This window comes from Mustela nigripes, chromosome 10 (assembly GCF_022355385.1).
Source record: "Mustela nigripes isolate SB6536 chromosome 10, MUSNIG.SB6536, whole genome shotgun sequence".
In the NCBI taxonomy this organism is placed as follows: Eukaryota; Metazoa; Chordata; class Mammalia; order Carnivora; family Mustelidae; genus Mustela; species Mustela nigripes.
In genome coordinates, this window is record NC_081566.1 from 12,048,797 (window position 1) to 12,059,092 (window position 10,296).

The window sequence follows — 10,296 nt, forward strand, 5'->3', positions numbered from 1 at the left end:
GGTGGTCAGCAGCTCCTGCTAGCTGACCACCCGCAGGCGCGCGCTGACCACCCGCAGGCGCCTGCGTAACAATAAAGAACCTCTTGCTGATTGCATCCAGTGGCAGTGTTGGATTCTTGGGTAAGGGGATCCGCGGGTCTTTCACTTGTAAGAACTGGAGCCAGGAAAGACTTGAGTCTGTTGGCTTTAATAGGTAAAAGGAAAACCCAAGCTGAAGAGCGCTGGGTACCCTGGACGGTACCTCCCGGGAGATTAGCACGCTCTCAGGCTTCCCAGGGTGCTGCCTCCAGGTGGGCACTGGGCCGGGGTGGGTGGCTCATCGAAGCAGCAGGAGAAGCTCCCCCCTTTAAGGACACCCAGGGCTCTGGTGCACAGGGAGTGGGTTGGGGGGTGGAGGGGTCCTGAGCAGTGCCTCCTCCTTCTGGTAAACAAACGGAACTGACTGCAAAGGGGCCTTTTAAATGCCCACCCGTCAAGCACGGGGTCCTGACAGCAATTTCATTTTCTGACTAAAACTCCCTAAAATTTTCTGCTTAAAACCTGCAAACAGTGCCTGTCCCACAGAGATGCTCCAGAGCCAGGCGCCCCAGGTTCAAATCCTGCCTCTGCTGCTGAACTAAAGTCACCCAAGTGTCTCTTTGTGCCAGTTTCCCCAAAGGAGCGGGTCAGGTAACCCAGACAGCAGCACACAGGACCCCGAGGGGCCTGGCACACGGAAGGGCTTCATCACTGTGAGCAGAGACGCTCTGGAAGGAGGTTCAGGCTCGGGAGAGGAGACAATCCCACTTATTTATACCCCGGTGCTCGGGCCGGGGACAGAGTCACATCCGACTCCGTCGGACTCAGGGAGGGCAGTCCAGCCTCTGCGGGGGCAGGGGGCGGGGGAGGTTGCTGTGTGACTTGTTGCTGTGGTGCCCGGGGCGTGCTTAGAGGCCAGAAATAAACACCCGCTGGTGATCCTTACCACCGTCAACGCCTCTCCCAGAGGAGAAAACAGGAAGCTCTCACGGTATTTTATGGGAGGAACAGTACTGGGGGGAAGGACTCTGATCCCCACGACCTCTCTGTCTGCACACACCACACACTCTACCACCTAATAACCATCCCCAAATCCACTTCATCATGCTAAGCCCCTGCTCAGATGGCTCGAGCTGTCTAAAGGATCAACAGGAGATGCCCAAGCTCCTGGGCCTGAGGTTGGAGGCAGCACACTCACAACCCAGGCCTCCCACCCAGCCTCTGCTCACCCCCGTGCCCAAGCACGACTCTGAGCACAGCTCGGAGCCCCGAGCCCCAGCAAGCAAGCCTGCCCCTGAACCCCAAGCCACACCCCACCCCCTTTGAGGCCGGGAGAGCCCTGTATGCAATGAGGCCAGCCTTGGGGCCTGGGAACCAGCTCTGTCCTGACCAGCCGGCCAATGCAGGCCTGCTCCTGGGCCACGCGGGAACCTGTTTTTCACCTGGAAATCACAGCAGCATCCTATCTAAGCAGGAGAGGCGAAGTACCCCGAAATGTACAGACACACCACATTTACTCGAGAGCGTGAGCTGACCCTTAGCTCTCGGGGAGTCTCCCCTCACTGTCCTCATCTTCCAGGCTGGCCAGGTCCTGCCCTGCTCTGCACATCCCTCTCTGGCACACAGATGCCTCTTCTCTCCAGCCCAACTCCAAGTCCCTGGTGGGAGGCTCCTATATCTGACCCCGACTCCTTCCCGACCCACTGATCGTGACCACATGAACGACCACTGTCACTGCACGGTCACGCAAGAAGGTGGACAGGACCCTAGGTGGGGACCTGGAGCTGTGGTCGAGGAGTTTCCTCTAAAGTGAAATCAGGTATTGAAATGGGTCTGTTCAAGTGCGCAGGCTGGGTCACAACCTCACAGACATGTCCACACTCTGAGCCCTGCAACCAGTGACAGTGTCAGCTTCCATGGCAGAGGGGGCTTTGAACGTGGGATTCAGGTAAAGATCCTTAAGATAGGGGATTACCAGCATGGGCCCAACTGATCGCGGGGTCCTCACGTCCGTGTGAGGGGGGACAGAAGCAGCGGCTGGAGGGCAGGTGTCAGACAGGTGGGAGTCCAGCCATCCCCTGGAGGCTGGGAAGGCCAGGGTCACTCTGCCCTGGAGCCTCCAGAAAGGACAGGCCACGCTGACATCCCAGCTCGGGCTTCTGACCTCCAGAACCGTCAAATAACAAATCTGCAGTGTTTTAAGTTGCTGGGTTTGAGGTAATCTGTCAGAGCAGCCACAGGAAACGAATACGGAGTCTATTTTTTTAAAGGAAAAAGAAGGGCAGGCTGTATTCTAGCAGATCACTCTTGGGTCACCCCACAAACAGCCCTGGGTGCCAAGCATGTGCCAAGTGCTGTGCCTGGGGCTGGACTACCCCGGAGCCAGCTCAGAACACACTCCTGTTCCCAACAGCAGGGTCCCGCTGGCTCTCAGGACCCAGGTGCCCCACGCCTTCTGAGGCTCGGTTCAACATCCGAACCACTCCTGAGGGTCCCTGCCCACAAGGCACCGTGCACAGCCCAGGGGCGCCACAGAGCCCACGGAGCAGGCCCCACTCCCAAAATGCTTTTCACCAGCTCCACTCTCTTCATCTTCCAAAACACTTCCACTTCACATAGACTGTTCCAGAGAAATCGCTTTAGTCACAAGCGGCAAACACAGTCCCCTCTGTGTGCCCATCACTTCACTCAACTCCCTGCCCTCCCACAACAGGTGCAGTCCCTACACAGAGCGGGCAGCGAGCTCAGCAAGGAGCAGACATCTCCACGGCTCCCAAGGGCATCAGGCACTGGGCCTTCCACCCTGGTCTGACCGCAGGCTCCGGCCCTTTCCTTGCTGCCCAGGAGGCGGAGACGAAAGAGGCTAAGAGACCCGCCCCCAAAGTAGTAAATCAACATTTTAAATCAACAGTCTCCTGGAGACACAGGAACTCTGGAGCTGGCAGGGATCTCAAGGGGCAACTGGCCTCTCAGAACTGCCCCTTCTGGAAAGCTCCCAAGGTACCTGTACTAAAAGCATCAGCTTCCCAAAACCAGCAGGCCCAGCCCCTCAGGGCCGGCTTGGTTCTTGTCTCAGACACAAAGGGCAGAGAGAGGCAGAAGCCCCACGCTGAAGGCCACCTCACAGTGTGCATGACCCAGAAGGTGACACTGGGCACGCGGTCCTCAGATCGCCACGAGGACTCCCAGTACCAGCCTTTACTAGCCGCCCTTCCACATACCACACCAAGCCCACACAGGGACGCTGCCGCGATGTGTGCATACAAAGCCCAGGGCTTTTTAGAACTAGGGACCTGGCCCAGACAAGAAACCACCCTTAACAGACAACTGTACTCAGGGACAGAAACGGGAAGAGGGTCACCGGGGTTAGGTCACCCCCAATGCCCCAGTGCTTCTGCCAGAATGGCCTCCCCCAATGCACACACACACATACACATGCATATACACACAAACGTGCGCGCACGCGCGCACACACAGGGGTTTTCCTACCTCCATGTGCCTCCTACCCACCCCCAGAATACCACTCCCTCTGCCCAATGACAGAGTAGTAGACCCTGCAGAATGACAGGCCCCCACCCTCATCTTCGTCTAAACTCCCGCACCTCTTCATGGCCTGGGGTCACCTCCAGCTGGCCTGTGTGACTGCACAGCAGTCCCGTCTCCCTTGCTGCACGGTGAGCTCCTAGACAGGGGACTCTTACCCAGTTCTCCATTCCCCAAGGGGGCCGCCCCTGGAGCTGAACACCTGTCTGTACCCACGGTACTTGTTAACTGATGGAGCCCCGACACCTAGAACCCAGGGGTCCCATCCCCAACCACCCTGAGACAACCCCCCCCACACACACAGCGGCAGCCCTGTGCTCACAGGGTGGGGGTAGAGGACGAAGACCTGGGTGCTGGCACTGCGTCCACGGCCCCCAGGGCACCCATGCAGGATGAAGCACCTCTAGTGCTTGCTGTCCTGCCCCACTCCTTGCTTACGAGAAATCGAAAAGGAAAAAGAGGGGCAAGATGGCAGGCCTGGCCCACCAGCGCAGAGGTCCACACTGGTCCCACCTGTATGTGGGGACCACCCCGCGCTTTATCACATGTTGGCAGTGAGCATGCGTGGGAGCGAGAGCCACAAACTTCTCCCCGACCTCAGGGACAGGACATGTTTGCTCCGGCTCCCATCAAATAGTAACCGCCTATGGGGCTCAGGGCAATCTACTCCAACCCCCACCCTCCTGCTGGCCAGGGCCAGTGCCACAGAGCAAACACACCAGGCAGGAGGAAGGAACTGCAGGCCTGACCCCAGGCTCTGGACCTCACCCGAAGAGCTGCATGTGTGTGAACGGTCCCCACGACCTTGCATCCAGCCCCACTGATGGCAGGATGTCCCCACCGGGCCTCTAGTGCCCAGATGGGGGCAGTGTGGGGATGGAGGACGGACGTTGAGCCCCCCACTCCCAGGGACACCGCCGCGTGTGACCTCGGGCACACCCGTTCTCCTTCTCGGGCCTGGGCTTCCTCGTTTCCTTCTGTGTGTGTGAGTGTGCCACTTTGCGGTCCCCAGCTCCCAGAGACTAGGACCCATGCATCCCTGGAGCACAGGAAGCTGTTCATCCCTGGCCAGGGCTGCTCTGCACACGCAGAGCTCACAAGGTCTGGGAAGAATGCTGCCCTAGAACCGAGCGCCGCCCGGTCCAGGCACCACAAGAGACCTAGTGGGAGACAGACCCTGGGGACCAGGGGGTGTCCAGCCTGGGTCTCTTCTGCCTCCAGGAAACCCACCGCCCTGCCTCTCCACCACACTCGTTCACACTCATGCACACACTCATGCACCTGCACTCACAATCACACCACTCGCCACACGCACATACTCACACCCCCACTCGCACTCACACACATCCACATGGGCACACACTCATGCATTCATGTTCACAACCCACTCACATACCCAAGCCCACACTCTGCACCTGTACTCACACATATGGACACCCACCAGGGTACACACTTATGCACTCACGCTCTCACACATTCATGCTTACCTACTCACCTGCTCTCACATTCACACACCCATGCACTCTTGTGTACTCACACACCACCTCACACTCCCACAACTCACGTACTTGCACTCACCTCTGCAAACATGCACACTCTTGCACTCGCAAAGTGGCACACTCACACACTCAAGGACTCACACACATACTTGCACTCACATGCACTCACAGGCACACTCACTTGCCCACCAGGAACCACTAGTTCCTCAGCAGCGGGCAGAAGCAGGGCCTGGTGGGCGGGAGGGCACAACAGGACGCGCGCCTCGCTTTCTCTTCCGGCGCCCCAGCCCGCGGGGCTCCCATCCACTCAGCCTGCAGCTGCCTCCTCGCTCCCCCAGAGGCAATGTGCTGCGCGCACCCCCTCTAGCTCCCGTCTCAGGGCCCTTGGAACCAGCCCACCCCTTCCAGCCCAGCTCCTCCGCCCCCTCCAAGAGGACGCTCCCCACCCAGCTTGATTTTGCTTCACTCTCTCCTTCCAGGAATAGGTTCCCTCTCACGTCCACAAGCGCTCTCTCTCCACCTACCTGGGCCAAATATAAAAATTCCCCTGCTGACGGCTCCTCCCTGTTCCCAGAGTTGCCCTAGGTCTGTGCATCCCCGCTGTCAGCCGGGGCAGGCCATCTCAACCGCCAAGGCGGTTCTAGAACGAACCCAGTTACACACACACCACAGCACCCCTCAAAGTCCCACAGGCACCAATGAACGGGCATAGGGAACGTGTCTGCCTGTAGTAAGGATTATGTGACCATTTAGATTTACTTATTATGAGAGAGAGAAAGTGTGTGTGCAGAAACAGGGGCCGGGGTGCAGAGGGAGAGAGAGGACCTCACAGACTGCGCACTGAGCACAGAGCCTGATGCGGGGCTCGATCCCTCCATCCCAGGACTCCAAGATCATGACCAGAGCCAGCTGCCCAACCGACTGGGCCACCCAGGTGCCCCGACATCATCCATGTCTCTCAAACTGCACAACTACTTAGTAGGAAGGGTGAACCCACCACACACAAATTAAATCTTAACATAAGGAGGGGGGGGCGTGGAGTCCCAGAGGTACCTCAACCCCTTCGTGTCTAGAACATCACCGTCTGTCTTCCCCCAAACGAGCCCCTCCTCCCGCACCCCATTTTCTGCAGGGACACCGCCACCCACCCCAAACAGCTCCTCCCCACAACTAGAAACCTCAGCCGTCAGTGCCCAGCCAGCCACTTAATCTGGACCTCCACCCGCACAGATTTCTATACTCTCGAATCCACGCCTCGCATTCCACGTCCCTCCTGCATCCTGGACTCAGACCACACTCATTTCTCACAACCAGCCTCACTGGTATCCCTGCCTGTTCTGCACATATCAACCCACCTTGGCACCCTCCCCACAGCAACACCCTCCGGCCGCCAGACCTTTGCCCCGCTGGCCTTAGCCTCTAAGCACTTCTCTCTGGGGTGCGGGGCGGTGGGGGGGCGCACCCACCTTCCAGGCCCCAGCAAGCACTCTCCCAGCCTTTCTCCAGCAGAACCAGCTCGTGTTCCACCCTGGGTCCCCACAGCAGAGGGCCAGTACCCTCTGTGGGTCCTGTCGAGAAACAGCCCCCGGACTGTGCCCATATCAGGGCAGGGGGCTCACACTCACTCTCTGTCTCTGTCTGTCTCTCTCCGGGGCCCTCTGGGCTGCCGCTGGACTCAGGAGCCGCGGGTGCTCAGCAACCCTTCTGGCCTGAACGGAATTCAGCTGGAAACTGCCACAAGTACAGAGCCAAGCCCTCCTGGCCCCCGACCCCAGTGCTGAGAGAAAATGTGTGGAAGCACTGCTCTGCCTCACCTGAACTCACCCAAACCATAAGGGCGGGGCACACAGTGGTCCCTGGACTGCTAACAGCTCCCAGGAATGAGTGCCTAGAAACTTCCACTGCAACTTAGCAATGCCGAGCCATGTTTACTGCTGGGAAGTCTGGGAAGCACTGACCCCTGACCCTACCCCTGCCAAACTCCTGCCTCTCCCTGCTGAAATCCTGCTCATCCTCAAAGCCCCCCCAATGCTCCTCCTCCAAGAAGCCTTCAGTTTCCACCCAGCTAGTCCAAACCACACTGAGGGCCCTTACTATAAGGCCCCCCAGTTCAGGGACCCAGGAGCTGTTCACTTCGATATTCCCAATGCCGTGCCTGACGAGGTCAATCCATTGAGAGGTGTTCAGTGAGGAGTAAAAACCAGATCCGCCTACGGTTCCAGAGTGGGCTCTTCCTCAGGGGCAGGGTGTGGAAGGGCACCGACCCTCAGGGCACACAGGGATTTTTCCAGGTTTGGACCAAGTGTAGTCCTTTTGCCCCAGGCCAGGTAGGATATGAGGACATTAAAAAAAAAAAAAAAAAAACAAAACACAAGTCTAGGGTTCTTGGGACAAGAGCACAGTCACTATTTTACAATACCCCGAAATGTAAATCTGAGCGAAAAACACTTGGCTCTCTCATGAATCTTTTCTACATGCACCCACTGAAAATAAATCATTCCCAAGTATGAAGAATAAAGACATTTTCAAGGTCATTTCCAACTTAAAATACTCTGTGGGCCCCTGACCTCAAAGCAAGAGGTCAAGGGCTCAGGAACCTGGAACCCCACAAGAACAATATGCTTGCGGACAGACCAGCGGGTACCCATTCGGCTTGTAAAAAGTGTGGGCAGAAGCCCCCCTCTCACGTCCTGTGCCCAGGGTACTGGCCCTGCCTCAGGGTCCCCGGACTTCGCCCATCCCAGAGGAGCCACTCTTGAAGATGTGGACCTTGAACGCCCCACGCCACTCTCTCCCTTCCATTGGCTCCAAGTTCCTGGCCGTTACTCGGCAGGAATGTACGAACTATTTCCAGACGCCACTGTCAGATCAAGAGCGCTCATCTAAATATTCCTGTCTAATTTTGCACACAGCTCTTGTTTCAGATGACAAAGATAATGACTCAGTGTCCATAGCTCTTGGTGGAAAATTATCCTACCATGTTTGGACTTCTCTAAACTTCTTTTTGAGAAAGGAGAAGTGACCTCTCTGTCCGGATCCTTTTCCAGTGGCAACAAAGGGAGCGCAAAAAGACGGCCTACCTAACCAAGGAATGTAACGGGAAAACCCAGGTACACACCCACAGGATGAGTGAACAAGACAGGGAAATTCATGGGAGGGAGAGGCTTAAGATAGCCTTCCCTGCTCTATGCCATAATCACTGTTCTTCAGCTATTCTGCATTCCCCATTGATTTGGTACTTAGAACTTTGGGAAATAAACTCCAGGTTATATTTAGGGCAACATCTAGACTCAGACGTAAAGCATCTTTCTCTGCATCTTTGACACCGATGCTTCCATCGACCACAGAGGACCTTTACAAATGATATATGTGTCCGTGCTGCACGCTCTCATGGAGGGGCACACAGCACGTGTAAACACCCCCACACGTCAGCTTGAAATGCAGCCAGTTACTCTGCACACCCAGGGCCGGCCCCTTCCCACATCACAAGACACAGGAAGAGGACTAAGGCATCCCCTTGTGGATAACGGAGTTGGCCTTTCTGCCAGGGTTCAGAAGCTTGAACTTGTTTGATCACCGTTTAAAAACTGTCCCATGGTTATTTCACATGCCTATCCCCCACCCTCTTGCAAAGTCTCCAAAGACAGAAACCACCAGCCTTCTCCTTTTGCACTCTGGACCCAGCCAGTCACTGCCTTGCATCCAGCAGGCAAAGTGGATGCCCATGAGTTTCTACCTCCTATCGCTCTCCTGTCCCTCCAGGTGCAGAGGTGAAGTCCCCTTGGAAGCCCATCTATACGGCTTCTATCCCTGGTTTAGGGCAGGGGCCACAGCACTACCCTTTGCCAAACTTCTCAACTACTCATAGGCAGGTCCCAGCAATGGTTCTCAACCAAGGGCGATTTTGACATTTAGGAGACATTCGGCAATGTCTGGAGAAATACTTGGTTGTCACACTAGTGTGTGTGTTGGGGTGGGGAGCTGCTTCCAGACTCTAGTGGACAAAGCTCAAGTCACCCTCCCACAGCAAAGAACTGTCCAGCCCAAACGTGGAGTCTGAAGACTGGAAAGCCCTGTCTCAGGCGACACACAGGAATATGCTCAGACCATCTAGGTCACTTTTCCTCTGAGGTGCACAAGGTCAGGCCATAAATTATAATAACCCTTGCCTGCATTAGTGCAAGGCTGAACAAAATACCCAGAGCCAACGCCAGAGTCTTAAGGTTTCTGCTCCTGTGAACCAAGAGCACCCCCTTGTCTCTTCTCAGAAGAGCCCTCCTGGAAGGATGACCTGTCCTTCCACAACAGGACAGCGGGCAGGCTGGTATCACGCATACTCTGGGCTCCTTTGGTCACCACTTAAGCTTGGCAGGCCCGGCTCTTGGGTCTTGTGTCACGCACACCCAATGCCCCAGGAAGCAGGACATGTGTCCCAATGGGCTGTGCCCGGCCAGTCGAGAGCCTCTGGCCCTTCAGGAGGCTGGCACTTCTCAGCCACGTGGAGAGCCCCAGCACCCAGGCCTGACCTGGCAGCATTCCTGTCCCCGAGGCAGACAGGCACACTGCGTGTGGCGGGGGGCTGGGGCTAGGGAGAGGCAGCCGCTCAAGGGAATTTAGCCCAAAGGCCCAGGAAAAGCGAACGGAGAAAAGGACCAAGTAGGGGCCCTTCTCCAAGTACACCCCGAACCCCCGTGAAACCCGACAGCGGGGCCGGGCCACGGGAGCGAAGACCCTGGGACAGCCGGGCCAGGGGGACGACCGGGCGGGGGCTCCGAGGAGGCAGGCGCGGCGGGCGGACGAGCGGAAAGGCCACGGGAAGCCGCCGCGGTGCAGCGGGACGCGGGAAGGGCGCGCGCGAGTGTAAGGCGAGGCCCGCTGTGCCCCCGGAGCGCGCGGCAGCCAAGCGCCGCAGCCTTACCCCGCGGCAGGAAGCGGAGCTCCGCGGTCACCTTCGCGCCGCCTGCGCGCGCACGCCAGCCGCAGCGCCGGCGCCGCACGCGCCCCGGATCTGTTTACCGACTCGCCCGCGCCGGGGCTCCCGGCGTCCGCGGCCCCGCCCCGCGGGCGCTCCCATTGGCCCCACCTCCTTGGCCGGCCACACGCTGCGCGGCGCGGGACAGCGTGCTCGGGCCCTGCGCTCGCGCCGTGGCCAATGGGGACTGAGGGCGGAGCGAGGGGAGCCAATGGGAGGCTGTCCAGCGCTCGAGGGCAGAGAGGAGCCCCCAGCACCCCAGCA

General features: G+C 58.0%; 1 protein-coding gene across 1 annotated transcript in view; it reads right to left on the bottom strand.

Moving 5' to 3' along the window:
- The window catches only part of COQ8A (coenzyme Q8A), a 35,514-nt gene extending 25,429 nt beyond the window's left edge, over positions 1-10,085 (bottom strand). Inside the window, exon 1 of the mRNA XM_059412595.1 lies at positions 9,979-10,085. The gene's annotated coding sequence lies outside the window, so the exon portion shown is untranslated. The remainder of the gene's footprint in view (positions 1-9,978) is intronic.
- Positions 10,086-10,296: the final 211 nt, after the last annotated feature.